Raw genomic sequence first — 19,656 nt, 5'->3', positions numbered from 1 at the left:
GCTGTAACAACCTGACTGGTCGTTTTGAGTATTTTAGCCTCTTTCCCCTATTTATTTCCTCCTCTATATTATATTTTGGTTATTTGACTTACCGAGGTAGTTGGTTTTGGTTTCAGATGAGTTTAGAGTGAAATGGGACACTTAGTCCCAAAGTTGGAGGATTAAGTTGAAAGGGTTGACCAAAGTTCAACTTTTGTGTAGACGAATCCGGAATGAATTTCTGACGAGTCTAATTGTTTCATATTTATTGGCGAAAGTTAGAAAGTTGAAGGCTTGGAAGGTTGAGAAGTTTGACCGAGAGTTGACTTTATTGATATGGGGGTCAAATTCTAATTTTGGAAGTCGGAACAGGTCTGTTGTGTCATTTATGACTTGTGTGCAAAATTTGAGGTCAATCAAAGTTGGTTTGGTATGAATCAGCGTTAGTTTTGGGAATTGGATGTTCATGGTTTCAATAGGCTTGAATATGATTGCGATTCATAGAATCGATGTTGTTTGATGTTATTTTAGGTCTCTACTAGGTTTACTATGTGTTTTGGAACTTGTTGGTATGTTTTAACGGGGTCCTGAGGACCCCGGGTGTCAATCGGATTGAAATAGATCATTTTTGAACTTTGAGGATTGCTGAAGCAGCTAAAGTTCTAGTGTCATCGCACCTGCGATGGGTTTGGCTGCAGGTGCGAGGGAGTCATCACAGAAGAGAAGAGGGCCAACCAAGGGAAGGATGGTAGGTGTGGAGTTTGGCGCGTAGATGTGCATCCACAAAAGCGGATAAGGCACCACAGAAGCAGAATTTGGGCTTTTGGTTATTGGTTGCAGGTGCGGTGGCGAGCCGTAGAAGCGAGCTTGCAGAAGTGATCAATGCTCCGCAGAAGTGAATCCGCAGAAGCGCAACTATTGAAGTGGTTGGTGACCGCAAGAGCGATAAATCCTGGCTTAAGTGGAAGTCACACCTGCGATGGATTTTTCCATAGGTGCAGAGCCAGAGAAGCGGCTGTAGGTTCGTAGAAGCAAAATTGCTAGGCAAAAAAGGGGCAAATCAAGGGTTTTATTTCATTCTTCATCTTTTGACTTAAAGAGCTCGGTTTTGGGCGATATTTAGAGATATTTTCAAGGATTTGATCGGGGTAAGTGAGTCTAACTTAGATTTGGCTATTATACATGAATCCATTATTATTTTTATCATTTAATTAGTACTTTGAGTTTGAAAATTTTGTGAAATTTGTGAAAACATCATAAAATATATTTGAATGTTGATTGAGGTCGGAATTGAGTAATTTTAGTATGGTTGGACTTGTTATCGAATGGGTGTTTGGATTTTTTTAAGTTTGCTCGGGTTTCGAGCCGTGGGCCCAAGGTTGACTTTTTTAGTTGACGTTTTGGTTTTCTTTAAAGATTTTAACTTTAATGGCGTTTGGACATTAAAAAAAATTCAAAAAAAAGAGAAAAAATTCTTATGTCCAAATGGGCTTTTATTATCCAGAATAGTTTCCTATTGTTTGTATTTATGGTATAAAGTTATTTTGGCTCGATTCAAGCCATTCAGAGTTGGATATTCGCAGGAAAGGCTTACTAGTGGATTGAATTAACGTGTTTTAGTTAAGTATTTTGCCTAACTTTGTGTGGGGGAATTTCCCCTTATGATTGGTGTTGTTTTGTGTTAATTGTGGTACGCGAAAGCCGTGTAGACAAGGTGACAAGTGGATACACATGCTATATGTGATAATTGACCGGTTAAAGCTATATTGATTCTCTTCATGTCTTTAATCAAATTGTCATAACATGTTATCTTCATCACCGTTAATATATCCTAACATAGCTTACTTGACATTGTTAATACTTGTCTCATCTCTTACTTTTTATTTGCCCTTACATGCTTAGTTGAAGTTACTGTTTCCTTATTGCCTTGTTAAATATTTAATTGTTGAGTTACCTTACCTGAAGTTGTTATTTCTTGTAATATCTTATTTTTTATTTTTGGCGTCAAAGTTGTAAAAGTCATGATCATATTGAGGCAAAGTTCTAAAATTATTGAAATATCTTTCTTGTTGAACTATTCACTTTTAGTTTCTATTGTTGAGACTCTTGTACACATTTTGGTTGATCCATGGGTTATTTATTGCGGAAACATTGTTATGGTTGACTTCTTTGGTAAGTTATAGTATTGGGCACTTGAGGTGCGATTTCTGATATATTATGATATTGATACTCATGTGCTGATATAAGGATGAGGTCGATACACATGCAGTAAGATTAGGTGGGATTGATACGCGTGTTGCTAGTAGGGTAACTACTTGAAGTCACGCGGTGTGATCAGGCGGGCTAAAATGCGGGTAGCTCTTTCGGGAAAATAATTTTCAAAACTAAATGTAAGGCTCCCGTGGTGATATAAGGAAAGATTGTAATTTGATTGTGAGAGGCGGTACATCGGTGTGATTCTTGTCATTACCCTTCATTTACATCACATGTGTTTGTATACATCGTTTCCTTGGTATTCTTATTATGTGTTCCTCTGTGATGCCTATATTGCCTTAATTTTAGTGTAGCTATTCTTGTTGTATTTCTTCATTGTATCATTTCCATTGTTTCCATTATTATACTATACCATACCTGTTCAGTTTCTTTATTTATTCCAGTAGGTTTTTTGACCTGACCTCATCACTACTCTACCGAGGTTAGGCTTGATACTTACTAGGTACACTTGTGATGTGATCATACTATGCTTCTGCATATTTTTTGTGCAGATCCAGGTACTTTATACCAGGCTAGGCATTCGTGAGTTGAGCTTTGGATCGGAGACTTCAAGGTATACCTGCCGGCATTCACAGGCCTCAGAGTCACCCTCTATCTTAGTTTCTATTGCATACTCACTCTCACAAGATTCTGGAAATTATTGTCAGTTGTGTTGTAAAGTTCTTTTATGATAGCTGGTTGGTTTAGATTGAAGTTGTTTTATTATTTCTATTATTTCTTCATGTATGTTTGGCTTACCTAGTCTTAGAGACTAGGTGTCATCACGACATCCTACAGAGGGAGATTGGTGGAGTGACAAGTTTGTATCAAAGCTCTAGGTTCATAGGTGTTATGAGTCATATACAGGTTTAGTAGAGTCTTGCGGATCGGTGCGGAGACATCTGTACTTATCTTCGAGAGGCTATGGAAATGTTAGGAGACTACACTTCTTTGATTCCTTATCGTGCAAATTTGTTGACTTCGAAATTCTGAATCTTTGTCTTTCCATTCTCTCATAGATGGTGATAACACACAACACGAGATCTAATGATTAGACACTCGCGCCTCCTACTAGAGTCGTGAGAGGCCGGGGAGGGGTAGAGGCTGAGGAGGGGCATGTGGTGTAGCCAAAGCATCTGCCCGAGTTGTGACGGAAGAGCCACCAATAGCTTAAGTTGGGGGGCATGCACCTGAGGAACCTGTTTCCACCCTTGCATTTCAGGAGACCCAGTGGGTCCGTCAATTTATCAAGGGTCTCAACTATGGTATTAGATTCAGTATGGCTCGAGAGTTGGAGATATATACCTCATATTAGCAGGTGGTAGATATCACACGAAGATTGGAGGGTATGGGGGGCCGTGAGAGAGAGGACAGGGAAGCCAAGAGGCCTTAAGATTCTAGCGGGTATAGTGGTGCTCGTGCCCTAGTTGCAGCCCGTCATAGTAGAGGCTATGTGAGCCATCTAGTTCATTCATCACTTCTAGCTTCTAGTGGTACTCTGACTACTTCCAGGTCTTAGGTTGCCCATTATGCACCGCCACTGTCTAGTTTACCTCCTGCATGGGGTGCTTTTAGCAATCAGTCCGGCCAACCATCCCCGAGCTAGTTTTAGCATCCACGTCCTCCAAGAGCTTATGTTGAGTGTGGTGATACTCGTCATATGCTGAGGGACTGCCCCAGACTCATAAGGGGTGCACCTCTACTGACTACTCAGGCTCCACATATTCCACTGGGTCCCCATACTTCTCAAGCCGTGGTTAAGTCTCCAGTTGTCGCTCTACTTGCACACCCAGCTAGGGGTGGAGGTCAGACGGGTAAGGGTCGCTCTAGAAGGGGAGGCCAGACCAGATGTTATGATTTTCTAGGTAGGACGGAGGTGGTTACGTCAGATGCAATTATCACAGGTATTGTTCCGGTTAGTCATAGAGATGCATCAGTCTTATTTGATCTAGGATCCACTTACTCATATGTATCATCTTATTTTGCTCTGTATTTGGGTATATCTCATCATTATTTGAGCTCTCCTGTTTATGTGTCCATGCCTGTTGGAGATTATATTGTTATTGACCATATGTATCGGTCGTGTTTCGTTGTTATTGGTGGTTTTGAGACCAGAGTTGATCTATTGTCACTCAGTATGGTAGACTTTGATGTTATCTTGGGCATGGACTAGTTGTCACCCTATCATGCTATTCTAGATTGTCACAACAAGACAGTGGCATTGGCTATGCCAGGTTTACCACGGTTAGAGTGGAGAGGCACTTTGGATTATGTTCCTAGCAGGGTTGTGTCATTCCTTAAGGCACAATAGATGGTTGAGAAGGGGTATGATGCATACCTAGCCTTCATGAGAGATCTCAGTATTGATACTCATATCGTCAAGTCAGTTTCGGTATTGAGAGACTATCCAGATGTATTTCCAGTAGATCTTCCGGGCATGCTGCCTGATAGGGATATCAATTTTGGTATTGACTTGTTGTCGGGCACTCAACCCATTTCTATTCCACCATATTGTATAGTCCCGTCGGAGTTGAAGGAGCAGTTGCAAGAGTTGCTGGACAAGGGTTTCATTCGGCCTAGTGTGTCACCTTGGGATGCTCCGTTTTTATTTGTAAATAAGATAGATTGTTCTATGCACATGTATACTGACTATCGATAGTTAAACAAGGTTACAATGAAGAACATGTATCAATTGGCACACATTGATGACTTATTTGATCAGCCACAAGGGGCCAGAGTGTTGTCAAAGATTGATTTGCAGTCAAACTATCATCAGTTAAAGATTCGGGATTCGGATATTCTGAAGACTGCTTTAGGACTAGGTATGGTCACAACGAGTTCCTTGTGATGTCATTAAGGATGACCAATACCCCAGTAACATTCATGCACTTGATAAACAGTGTATTCCAGCCATATCTCAATTTAATTATCATTTTGTTTATTGACGACATCTTGGTGTACTCTTGTAGCCGGGAGGACCATGTGCATCATTTGAGGATGGTGCTCCAGGCCTTAAGAGACAAGAATTTGTATGTAAAATTTTCAAAGTGTGAATTCTGGCTTGATTCAGTGGCATGAGGAATAAGAAGTTACATGCAAATTCTCCAAGTTTGAGTTTTGGCTTAATTCGATGGCATTTTTTGGTCATGTGGTGTCTAGTGGGGGAATTAAGGTGGACCTGAAGAAGGTGGAGGAAGTTTAGAGTTGGCCCAGACCGTCTTCTACTTATGAGATCTGGCAATTTCTAGGCTTGGTTGGTTATTATAGCCATTTTGTGGAGGGTTTTTCATCCATCGTAGCTCCTTTGACTAAATTGACTTAGAAGGGTGCTCCATTCAGATGGTCCGACCTGTTCATGATTTAGAGTTGGCAACCATTGATTATGCATTGAAGATTTGGAGGCATTATCTCTAGGCATGTCTTGCGAGGTATTTACAAATCATCAGAGTCTACAAGACTTATTTAAGCAAAAAGATCTTAACATGAGGTAGCGGAGGTGGATAGAGCTGTTAAAAAATATGATATTACCATTATGTATCATCCTGGGAAAGCCAATGTGGTGGACGATTCCTTGAGTAGAAAGTCTGAGAGTATGGGTAGCCTTGCATATATTCCAATTGGAGAGAGTCAGTTAGCATTGGATGTTCAGGCTTTGGCAATTAATTTGTGAGGTTGGATGTTTTGGAGTTTAGTTGGGTTCTTACTTGCGTGGTTTCTCGATCTTCTTTGTATGAGCGTATCAAAGCATGTCAGTATGATGACCCCCATTTCCTTGTCCTTAAGGACACGGTGCAGCACAGTGATGCCAAGAAGGTTTCTATTAGAGATGATGGGGTGCTGAGGATGCAAGGCTAGATTTGTGTATCCAATATGGATGGGTTGCGTGATTTGATCTTTGAGGAGGCCCATAGTCTGTGGTATCCCATTCATCCAGGTGCTTCTAAAATGTATCAGAACTTGAGGTATCACTACTGATGGAGAAGAATGAGGAAAGATATACTGAGTATGTGGCTCGGTGTTCAAGCTGTCAGCAGGTGAAGTACGAGCATCAGCGGCCAGATGGTTTGCTTCAGAGACTTAAGATTCCAGAGTGGATGTGGGAGCATTTCCATGGATTTGTTTTTTGTATGCCATGGACTTTGAAGAAATTTGACGTAGTGTGGGTTATTATAGATAGGGTGACCAAGTCTACATACTTCATTCTAGTTGACTACCTATTCTTCAGAGTAGTTGGCTCAAATCTATATCTGTGAGATTGTTCGTCTTCATGGTGTGCTGGTGTCTATTATCTCCAGTTGAGGCATGCATTTCACATCGATTTCTGGAGAGGTGTGCAGCATGAGTTAGGCACATAGGTCGATTTGAGCACGACATAGCACCCCAGACGGATGGGCAATCCGAGTGCACCATTCAAAACTCGGAGGATATGCTACATGCTTGTGTTATGGATTTTGAGGGTACATGGATTAGTTTTTACCGCTTGTAGCTTTTGCCTACAATAACAACTACCAATCAAGTATTCAGATGGTTGCTTATGAGACCTTATATGGGAGGCGGTGTCGTTCTTCAGCTGATTGGTTTGAGCTGGGAGAGGCTAGGTTGTTGGGCATTGATTTGGTTCAGTATTCATTAGAGAAAGTCAAGTTGATTCAGCATTGGCTTCATACAGAATAGTCTAGGCAAAATAGTTATGTTGATTGGAGGCTCGTGATGTAGAATTCATGATGGAAGAGAGGGTCTTGCTCGTTTCACCCATGAAGGGTGTGATGAGGTTTGTGAAGAAGGGTATGTTGAGCCCTAAATACATTGGTCCTTTTGAGATCCTTGAAAGAGTTGGTGAGGTGGCCTACAGACTTGCATTGCCACCTATCTGATCAACATTTCACCTGGTGTTCCATGTTTCCATACTCCGGAAGTATTATGGTGATCCATCACATGTATTAAATTTTAGCTCGATTTAATTGGACAAGGATTTGACTTATGATAAGGAGTCGGTATCTATCCTGTCAAAAAGTTGAGGGCAAAGAACATTTCTTCAGTGAAGGTTCAATGGAGAGGTCAACCGGTCGGAGAGGCAACTTTGGAGACTAAGCATGATATGCGTAGCCGTTATCCTCACCTTTTTGTCACCTCAAGTATGTCTCTATGCACGTTCGAGGATGAATGTTTGTTTTAAGAGAGGGAGAATGTGAAAACCTGACCGATCATTTTGTGTATTTGTGTTCCGTTTCCCCTTTTGATGCTTCACACATTTGCATTTGTGATTTTATGACTTGACGGGATGGTTAGTCTCGTTACGAGAAGATTTTGGGTTGATTGGACCCTTTGGCTCTTAGTTTAGAAGCCTAAGTTAGAAATGTTAACCAATGTTTGACTTTTGTGAAATAACACTGGATTGGTATGTTGATGGCTCTGATAGGTTCATATCGGAACTTTGTACTTGGGCGTATATCCGAAATTGAATTCGGAGGTCCCTATGTTAGCTTGACTTGTTTTGTCAAAAGTTAGACATTTGAGGTTTAGATATTTCCTTAAGTTTGATTGTAGGTTGACTATTTAGTTATCGGGCTTGGATTTTGGGTTTGGGACTTGGAAAATGTATGTTTCTCTATTTGGAACTTGTTTGCAAAATTTGGTCTCATGCGGAATCGATTTGATAGGATTCGGACGCTTGGATGCAATTCTAGAGGTTCTTGAGTTTTATTTTGAAATTCATGCATTTTGATATCCGATTCGTGGTTCTAGATATTATTTTGATGTTTTGATTGCCCGATCAAGTTTGTATGATATTTTTAGACGTGTGTAGATGTTTGGTTTAGAGCTCTAAGGGCTCAGGTGAGTTTCAGAATATTTCGGAATGGATAGAACTCATTTTGGGTTGCTTGTGTACTGGTGCTCTAGTTATCGCAATTGCAAGCATAGCCTCGCAATTGCGAAGTGAACAGTAGGGGCAGGTATCGTAATTGTGATGCCTCACTCACATTTGTTAAGGTAGTCTAGGTAGGGTGGTTTCGCATTTGCGATTAAAAGATCGCATTTTCGATGGGAGCAGGCTTCGCAATTATAAAGCCAGTGTCGCAATTGCGAGGGTTTGCAATTGCGAGTCCTTCTTCACAATTGCGAGGGTTTGCAATTTGTTGCAATTGCAATTGCGACTACCTGAACAAAAGAGTTGGGAAGACGGGATTTGATCTCATTTCTCTCTTTATAAAACCCTATACTTGGTAGGAGGCGATTTGTAGAGGGGATTGTTCCCACACAATTATTGGGCAAGTGATTTTGATCAATTTCCAACTATATGACATTATTATATATTAGATTTAATATCAAATTTATGAGAATCAAAGAGAAATTTTGGGGATTTTTGTCTATGTTTTGAAAAATAAAATTTGGGTTTTGAGAGTCAAATTTGACTCGAATGTGAAAACAATATATATATATATATATATATATATATATATATATATATCGCGGTGTTATGGGTAGTTGGGACCTACCGTAAGATCCAGGTTTTGACCGGGCAAGCTCGAGATTGAATTTTGTTGACTTTTGGTGAATTGTGTAAAGATCTTAGCCTTATTAATCAAAATTGATTTCTCTTACATTATTTGATGATTTAGTTGTTTTTGGTTAGATTTGAGTCGATGGGAGGCGGATTTGAAGGGGGAAATTTATTTTTGAGTGTTTATTTAGCTCAGTTGAAGTAAGTATCTTGCCTAACTTTGTGTGGGGGGAACTGCCCCTTAAGATTTAAGTTGATTGTACTATTTGAATTATGTGGAAGACGTGTACATGAAGTGACGAGTGATTTCACAGGCTTATATATGCTATTTTACCGGTTTAGACTATTAGGTTACCTATAAGCACCCAATTGAAGCTATTATTATTTGTTCTATCTTTCTATGTCAATTTTATTCATACATGCCTTAATTGAAGTTGTTATTACATATTCTTGTTTTCATTGTCAAAGCTGATCTTATATGCATTCATTTATAGTTGTTGTTACATGTTATCCTCCCCAATGTTTTGTTATTCGCATGCATCTAGTCGTATTTGTTATTTCATGTTATATCTTTCATTGTTAAGCTTATGTTATGCTCTTGAATTGGTAAATGTCATTCCATGGGAATACCTTTATGGTGAGTTATTGAAGTTGTAGTTGTGAATGATATTAACACATTGAGGTTGAAGTTGTTGATTATTGAGATGTCTTTCCTCGTGAGTTGTTTCTCATTCATTTTATTATTATTGAGATTTTTGTACACATTTTGGTTGAGCTGTGGGCTATGTGTTGTGGCAATATCAGTATTGTCAATTTCGGCAATATTGTGGCATATGGGCACGTGTGGTGCAAGTTGATTATTGTGTTGTCATATTTATGCATATACGGTGGTATAATGATAGGGATTGATATGCATGCGACAAGATAAAATGAGATATATCCACGTGTTTCTAGTAAAGGAATCACTTCAAGCCATATGGAGAGATAAGGGGGATAAAGCGCGTGTAGCTATTTTGGGAAAAAATGTTTAAAAAATAAATTCGAGGCTCATGCGGAGATATAAGGAAGGTTGTGTTAGTGAAATTGTGAAATGTGAATATGAGGTGTGGTACCTCGGTTGTGATTCTTGTTTTACATTCTATGTTGAGATAGCTTATTGATTTGGGCGGTTATTGTCTATATTTCAATCGTTTTACTTGTGTTGTGACAATATTTGATCACTGGTTGTTCCTATTATATGTTCTATCTTTGCTGACCTTTATTGCTTTTATTTTCAATGTTAGTGTTGTGTTGATAAATTGCTTTATTGTCATTTAATTGCCTTTACTTCTCCTCTTTTAGATTATCTTAATACACTACACAGGTTGTTTATGACTAGTAGGTGTCTTGACCTGGTCTCGTAACTACTCTACCGATGTTAAACTTGATACTTATTGGGTACCGTTATGGTGTACTCATGTTATGCTTCTGCACATTTTTGTGCTGATCCAAGTACTTCTGCTCGTGTTGGGCGCCAACGAGTTGACCCGGATATCATGGAGTCTTCATGGTATACCTACTTGACACCCGCATGCCTCGGAGTCACCTTCTACTTTTGTTTCTACTATTGTTTATCTTCATATCAAACAGAGTTGTATTTAGAGATTCCCAATGTATTTCTTAGAGCTTATGACTTAGTTCTACCGGTTTTGGGTATATTATGAGTGTTGTACCGTTTTGGTTCCATTATGATAGTTATCAGTTTCTTTTATCATTTTTGTTGTTAATTTTGCTAAATTCTCAATATATGTTAGGCTTACCTTATCTTGGAGACTAGGTTCCATCACGACATCCTAAGGTGGGAATTTTTGGATGTGACACCCATTCCTACTCAAAGCATCAGCCACCACATTGGCCTTTTCGGATGATAAAGTATGGTACTATTATAATCCTTTCGTAGCTCTAACCACCTTAGTTGCCTCAAGTTCAGATCCTTTTGGTTGGACTAGTGTTGTAGACTCATGTAATCTATGAACACCTCACAAGACACGCCGTAAAGATAATGCCTCTAAATCTTTTATGTGTGAACAATGACTTCCAACTCTAAATCATGTACTAGGTTGTTCTTCTCATGAGGCTTAAACTGATGTGAAGCATAAGCAATAACTATAACCTCTTACATCAATACAAATCCAATGCCAACCTATGAAGCATCACAATAAAATGTATAAGAACCTGATCCCGAAGGAAAAACCAGAACTGGAGATGTACTCTAGGCAGTTTTAAGCTTCTGAAAGCTCTCCTCACACTAGCCAATAGGGCTGCTATAGATGAAAATCCCTTCACAATACAGTGATAATACCCGGCCAAATCATGGAAACTCTAGATATCAGTAGCAGAAGATGGTATGGGCCAACTCTGAACTGCCTCAATCTTCTTCAGATCTACCTTATCCCCTCATTGGACACATGTGCCCCAAAATGCCATCGAATCAATCCAAAACTCAGACTTGAAGAATTTAGCATATAACTTCTTCTCCCTTTAAGTCTGGAGCACGATCCTCAAGTGTTTCTCTGATCCTCCTGGTTCTGTGAATGCACTAATATATCATCAAGGAAAACTATGACGAAGGAATTAATATAGTGTTGGAACACGATGTTCATCAAGTGCATAAAAGTTGTTGGGGCATTGGTAAACCCAAAAGATGTACCAGAAACTCATAGTGACCATAGTGGGTCCTAAAAGCCATCTTCGGAATCTCTGAAGTCCAAATCTTCAACTGATGGTACCCCGATCTCAAATCAATCTTTGAAAATACCCTAGAACCCTGAAGCTGATCAAATAAGTCACCAGTGCGCGGTAGTAGTTACTTGTTCTTAATTGTAACTTTGTTCAACTGCCTGTAGTTAATACACATCCGCATAGAAACATTTTTCTTCTTCACAAATAGGATTGGAGCGCCCCAAGGTGAGACACTCGGTCTAATAAAACCCTTATCAGGTAACCCTTGAAGTTGTTCCTTTAACTCTTTCAACTCTGTTGGTACCATGCGATATGGTAGAATAGAGATGGGCTGAGTGACCAACACCAGATCAATACAAAACTTGATGTCCTTGTCAGGTGGCATGCTCGGCAGGTCTGCTGGAAACACATTTAGGAACTCTCTCTCAACCGAAACTAACTCAAAATTATGAGTATTAGCACTAACATCCCTCACAAAGGACAAGTATGCCAGACATCCCTTATTAACCATCCGTTGAGCCTTCAAATACAAAATCACTCCACTAGAAACATGATCCAGGGAGCCTCTCCACTCCAACCGTCCGCATGGCCAATGTCACGGTCTTAGCGTAGTAATCAAGGACAGCGTGATATAGAGACAACCAATCCATGCCAAAAATTATGTCAAAATCAACCATGCTAAGTAGCAAAAGTTTAACTTTGGTATCATAACCTTCGAAGGTCACCACACACGACCGATATACACGGTGCACCATAATAAAATCATCCACTGGTGCATACTTAAAGATCATAAGGAATATCTAAATAATGAGCAAAGTATGATGACATATATGTATACGTGGAAACAGGATCAAATAACACTGAAGCATTCTTGTGGCACACTGAAACAATACATGTGATCACGGAATTGAAAGCAACTACCTCTGTCCTAGCGGGAAATACATCGCAACGGGCCTGACCACCGCCTGACTGACCTCCCCCGTAGGGCAACCTCGACCCGTACGACCTCCATCCCAAGTTTGTTGAGCGGGTGGTGAAGAAACTGGTGTAGAAGTCATAGTCTGACCTCTCTACTTCACAAGACCTATGATAAGACATGGCAATGCCTCCTCTCATGCACTAACTCCCTACACTCATAGCAACCTCGGCCTAGGGATGTATGTGCAACCTGAATTGGATCCCATAAACTGGAATAACCACTGGAGAAACTCGATACTAACGAACCCTGAATTGATAGAGTACAGTACAAGCACTGAGCTTGGAGTGGACTGAAGGATGACTGAACCAGACAAGCATTGCATGAATTGTGGCTAGTTGATCAACAATGAGTAATCTGACGATCTGTCTAAGCGTGCCTAAAAGCATGACCTCTGTTTTGATGTGTCCGACCTCCAACTGAGGCACTATCAAAACCACATGGACCAGAGGCATCTTGCCCTCTCACTCCACACACTCAAGCCTGTAAACTTGCTCCAAACATCTAATAATCTCAACCACCTAGTCAAATATAACATATCTCTCAGCCTTTTAATCCAAACTGTAATGCAGGCCATAATTGATGCCATTATTGAACCTCCCGATCCTCTCTCTATCTCTCTCTCTTAGTGGGAACTAACCATACTGCATGACCTGCCAAATCTACAAATCTCATGTCGTACTGAGTTATAGTCATATTTCTCTGGCGCAACTGCTCAAACTCTCTACATAGCTCCTCTCTGCGAGTTTGGGTAACAAACTTCTCTAAAAAGAGAACTGAGAAATCATGACATAAAAGTGGTGCTACTCCAAATAGACTTCCCAACTCATAAGTTTTCCACTACCTATAATCTTCCCCTATCAGCTGAAAAGTAGTAAAAACTATTCCACTAGTTTTCACAATACTCGTTGTGCAAAGAATCTGATGACGCTAATCTAGAAAACCTTGAGCATTCTCTGACTCTGATCCACTAAACTCGGGAGGGTCAACCCTTTTAAATTGTTCCAACCTCTTCTGCTCCTCGTCGGACAGAGGTGGACCAACTTCGGCCCAATCAGCGACAACTGGCTAAACTAGTAACACCTCTGGTCTGTGATAACCCTGATTTTGCCACTTCGGTGTGCGAGCTTTGAGAATATAGGATCCTCCTCCATCCTATAAGGTAGCTGGTGTAACTGGTATCATACCCGCCTGAGCCAACCTCATGCACACACTCAAAATTTGAGCCAATGCCTCCTAAATACTAGGTACAATAAAAGGTATTGTCGGTGTCTGGGCCGGTCCCACTAAGCAAGCCAACCATTTCACAATAGCAGCGAATTCAATAAAAAAGAATTTAGTAAACTCAACAATGGGAATATCATGAATAACTATGAAAAACAACAACAATACTGCTACAACCATTCCAAAGATCTAGTGTCAACTAGTACATGAGCACTACTAAATATCAAAATACAACGTCAAATACTCAGATACAACTTTGAATAATAGAGTAGTAAAAATAGAAATAAATGAAAGAGAACTTCAAGGTCTGCAAACGACATAGCAGCTACCTCATAGTCTCCCAAAAACTGGCACCAACACAGCTCTAGCAATCATCACGTTCGGAAGTACCTAGATCTACACGCAAAGTGCTGAGTGTAGTATGAGTACAACTGACCCCATATACTCAATAAGTAACAAACCCAACCTTGGATATAAAGTAAACAATATAAGTAAATAACTCAGTGATATCATGTTCAGCTCATTCACATTACAGTAATTTAGACATACTTTCCAAATATAATAGTTAAAGCCCCCACGAAAAAAATATTTTTTTTAGGCGAAATACATAAAAACGCCCCTTTAAGTTGTCCTCAATGATCAACTGAAAACCTCAAGTGAGGCTATTTCCAGCTAGATACTTTATTTATTCACAAAAGAAGATCAACTAAACACCCGACCATGCCAGCCCCTATCATGTGAAATGCACTCTCTGGAACGCGAGTTGCCTACCTAAAATTAGTCTTTTTTCTTTTTCTTTTCCTAAAATTATGTGGACCCCACCTAATTTTCACATCTCCAATATCTAATATGGGTTACTTCGATAGAGGAATGACGCGAGGAACAGATATATTCAAGGCCTTAGCACTAGGCGCAAAAGCTGTTCTGGTAAACTTATTTGAAATTTCTTACCTCAATTTTTCCAATTTTTTAAGCTCTAGATTTTTCCTTCCTTGTTATCTAAAAAAATATACCTATAGATTTTCCCTTCACACGCCAAAAGATGTTGAAGAAGAAGGAAACATCAACACCCAGACAACCAAAACTTGGTTTCTACAGTGAAGAATATGATGCTGAGGATTGTTGAGATTTCCAGATTTATTTCTCAAAAACTTGCAATTAAATACAAAAATTTAAACAAGAAAACAGGAAAAAGTAAGAAATAAATGGTGGAGAATGAAAAAAAAAGTTTTGTTTTGAGCTGAAAAGTTTCTCTCAATTAACATGAGAAGATATTAAAGCTTTAAAGCTTTAGGATTCCTCCATTGCTGCTGCTGTATTGCAATTTCAGGTGAAGAAGAAGGACAGTCAAGTTGGGAAAAAGGGCGGGAAAAATTCAGATGGTTTTTTCTTGTTTTAATCAAAATGACACGTGTCACTTGTTTAATTGGCTCTTTAGACAAGTGTAATTCGCGCATATGGTCTGCTGCACTAAGCTGTTTACTTGATATACTTAATAGCTACTTGAAGTGCCAAAATGAGAAAAGGGCCAGTTGAGGTGTTCAGTTAATCGTTGATGACAACTTAAAGTGGCGCTTTATGTATTTCGCCTTTTATTTACTAGCTAGCATGAGGAAAGTATATCTTTATGCCTATATGCCAAATATACATATCAATTTAATATCATCACAATAATATAATCAAGTATACTAACTCTATGCACGCTCAAGGTGTCTGGCTCAAATGCCCCTTACCATCACACACACAATCACTCAGCATTTTACGAGTACCTGCCATAAATGCCCCTGACCAAAGCACATGTATATATCATTGTTCCTATCTTCACTATAATATCCGACTCCTAAGGGACAGATCCTGGCGGAAGGGCTAATCAAAAGCCAATATGACATATTGTGGTGTGCAACTCAATCTAAATAACACTCTGTTGTAGCTTGCAACCCCATCCAAATAACAATCTGTTGCAACATGCAACCCGAGCCGAATATCGCTCTATTGCTACGTGCAACACGATCCAAATATCACTCGCAACACGGCTCTATGTCCTACCTCAATCATCAACCTCTCAAGTCTCAAGGGCTCACAATCATATAACTCAACCCAAACAATATCATATATGGAAAACAACAGTAGTAAGTGATGAAATAAACAAGTAATGTACATAGACTGGCATATGACATACAAATGAAGAATTGTGACTGTGGATATAACTACAATTAAGGCAAACATCTCAAACAACAAGAATAGCCCCATATGTCTCAACCAATTAAGCACACAATCTCAACATCATTTCTAACATGAATCATAACTCAAATAATCATACAAATAGAGAAAAATACGGATATAATGAGGCATGATAGCAAAATAAGTCTGGTAAATGCCTAAGTCCACTCGAGTCATGAATACTCCGGTACACGTACACACACGTCACTTAGAATTGTGTCACCCCAACACATCTCATATAATATATTTCCTAGGGATAATTACCCTCAAGTTCATGTTTAGATAGGTTATGTGCCTTAAAATTCGGAAATCAATACTCCAAAAAGCTCTTACAACGTGAATTGGCCTCCGAGCGACTCGAATCTAGTCAAAACAACTTAATATTATCTATAGAAGCCATATGGAATAATCCCAAATAATAAAACTAATGTCTTTATCCAATTATGCAAAGTCAACCCCGGGCCCCCTCCCCAGAACCTGATAAAACTCACAAATTCCAAACATCCATTCAAATACAAGTCCAACCATACCAATTCCAACCAAAAATCGACCCTCAAATCATCAAATCTCACTCTCCAATAACATAGTCAAAAATTCCCAAGTTTTACGTTAAATTCACAAATGCTAGGTGTAATAATCTATGGATAATCAATATGTACCAACAAAATTTAATAAACTTCACTTACCTCTTTAATTGTGGTGAAAATTCTCCCAAAAATCACCTCCAACTGACCTCTACAACTCCAAAAAATGAAAAATGACCAAACCCTTCTGATATAAAAATCTGTCAGCGATTTCACATTTGCGATCACTTAGTCGTTTCTGCGATAACGCATTTGTGGACTCAAGCTCGCATCTGCGAGTTCCCTTCACCTGCCAACCAAGCGCACTTACGATCCCTCCTGCGTATCCGCATCTGCGGTCCTTCCGTAGATGCTCCTGCTTATGCACCCAGCTAACAGCATCTACGGACCCCTTGTTCCTCAACTAAATTCCAATTTTGCGGCTCCTTGTCCGCTTCTGTAGACTCGCATCTGTGATCTGATTGCAGATGCGAAGACACCAGTCCCAGCAACTTCAGCGATACAATAACATCAGGCATGATCCGAAATCAATCTAAAACACACCCGAGGCCCCCAGGATCGCATCCAACCAATCTCAAAACATAACACGGACCTGTCCGAGGCCTCAAATCACCTAATACAGGATCAAAACCATGAATCGCACCTCAATTCAAGCCTAAGGAACTAATGAACTTCCAACCTCCAAAACTCATGCTGAAACATACCATACCAACCCAGAATGAACTCAAATTTTGCATGCAAGTCCCAAATGACACAATTGACCTATTCCAACTCCCGGAACCAAAATCCGAACTTGATATCAAAAAGTGAACTCCTGGTCAAACCTATCTACCTTCCAAACCTCTAACTTTTCAACTTTCGCCAAAAAGCACCAAATCAAACTACGGACCTCCAAATCTACATTCAAACATACGCCTATGTCTAAAATCACCATACAAAGCTATTGAAATCATCAAAACACCATTCCAAAGTCATCTCCATCAATGCTAAACTCCAGTCAACTCTTACAAACTATGCTTCCAACCTTGGGATTAAGTATCCCAATTCAGTCCAGAACCTCCTAGAAACTAAATCAACCACCCCATGATAGTAGGTCGCTCGAACGATGTAGTCTTCAATGCTTATCCTCGGACTTCGAAACCGCACAGCTTCAAAATCTGCACGCAAGGTGCAGAAATGTAGTACGGGTACAACCGACCACATGTACACAATAAATGCATTTACTAACCTCAGTAAAATAGTGGCAAGGTTTTTAAGTCAAAAGATACTCACTACTGTAAGTTGTGCAGTTAATAAGCAATAGAAATAACAAGATAGATAATGCGAATAAATACGAGAAATAGTAAAATGATTAACTAAAATAAATAACTATCATGTTTCACAATTATAACAATCAAAACTTCCTTAACAACTCAAATCAAGAGGATGAAACGCATCCATGAAATAATATAGTGTTACATCTGGCGTTTTCATACGTTAAAGTTTTGTCTTAAATTAATCGATGTAGACTCGGGGATGAGATTATCTTGAGGTTAACATGTTCATGGCATTTATAACAAGCAATAAGTAAGTGTCACGAAGGATAAATAGTACACGAATTAAAAAATATGAGCTTCGTTGAAGGTAGCCGACTTGGGATAAAATACGGGTCGAGCGATAACACCCGATAATTATGGGCTAGTACCATGCAAGGTATAATATGACCACGATAGTATTATGTATAAAGTATATTAAAAATAAGTAGAATTTTAAGTAATTTGAGATAATTTTTAATTATTCGGGTAATTGGTTAATTATCGGGTAACGGGATATTATCTAACTAACTAATAAGGGGATAAAGATTAATAATTCCCCCCCCCCCCAAATATGGCAGCAAGAAAGCTTACCAAAACTAAGTAGTCATATGCGCTTATGTAAACACTATAAGGTCTATATAAAATTTGTCTCACGACCCAATTTCATTATAGGTCGTGATGGCGCCCAACACCATTGCCAAGCAAGCCAATGCAGAAATATTAATAAGTTCAAATTTTACTTTACTAAAATAGTTATAACAACTTCTTAATTGGATTTAAAACAGGTAATGATAGTAACGTGCAAAAGTAATGTATACATTCCCAAAAGAACAGTCTACCAATGTGTGTGACAAGACCTGGTGTCACAAGTATGTGGGCATCTAGTAGAATATACAAAAGAATAAATCTATCCTACTGTCTAAAATAGATTAGACAGCCAAAAGTAAAGATAGACTCCATCAAGCTGCTGAACGACATAGGAAGGGAGCAGCTCACAGTGGAAGTCTCAAACTATGATCAAGAACGCACACCAGACTGGTAGCCAGATGTACCTGCCTCAGATCCTGTACATTTAAGTACAAAAGCATAGTATGAGTACATAAACAATATGTACCCAGTAAGTATCCCGTCTAATCTCGAAGAAGTAGAGACGAGAGGTCGACTTGATACTTACTAGGGTCAAATAATATAATAAAGTTTTATGCTAAGCATGGATGTCACAGATAAATATCAACTTATAGCAAGAAATGATAATTCATGCCTAGATAGCATCACAGTTAGCAATATACATTTTAGAGCATTTAACAAAGTAAGTCATGAATAAGATTTCACATAGATATTATGCGCACATTATGCCGAGGTCGTACGGCCCGATCAAACAGAAAAGAAACTGTGCACTGCTAGAGGGTCAAATGACGCGAACCATAGATGCATCTATTTCTATCGAGGCGATCTGCCCGATCCACAAATATCAATTATCATTAAGAAAGTACACAAAGGTGCATTTATATTCAAATAAATTCATACAAGTGTTCAAGCAAGTGTATACGTTCACATATGTTCTTTTCCCCAAGCCTCTAGCATATCCTAAGTGATCTAATTAGCATAAAAAGATATAAACATTCACAAATATGGCATGATATGGATCCTAATCTACCCGGACAATCAACATAATAGTAGCTACACACGGACTCTCGTCACCTAGTGCATACGTATCCCCCGCATTTAGTGGCAAATTATTCAATTATTTCACCTATAGGGACAATTCATTCTTACAAGGTTAGAAAGGAGACTTACCTCACTCCAAAGAGTACTTCCAATACCAATAACGTGCTCAAACCCTCAATTTGGAGCCGAACGATCCAAAACTAATTAAACGAGGTAGGAACTAGTCAATAAAAG

The sequence above is a fragment of the Nicotiana sylvestris genome, chromosome 8, assembly GCF_000393655.2.
Source record: "Nicotiana sylvestris chromosome 8, ASM39365v2, whole genome shotgun sequence".
NCBI lineage: Eukaryota > Viridiplantae > Streptophyta > Magnoliopsida > Solanales > Solanaceae > Nicotiana > Nicotiana sylvestris.
Note: the sequence above shows the minus strand (reverse complement) of the source record.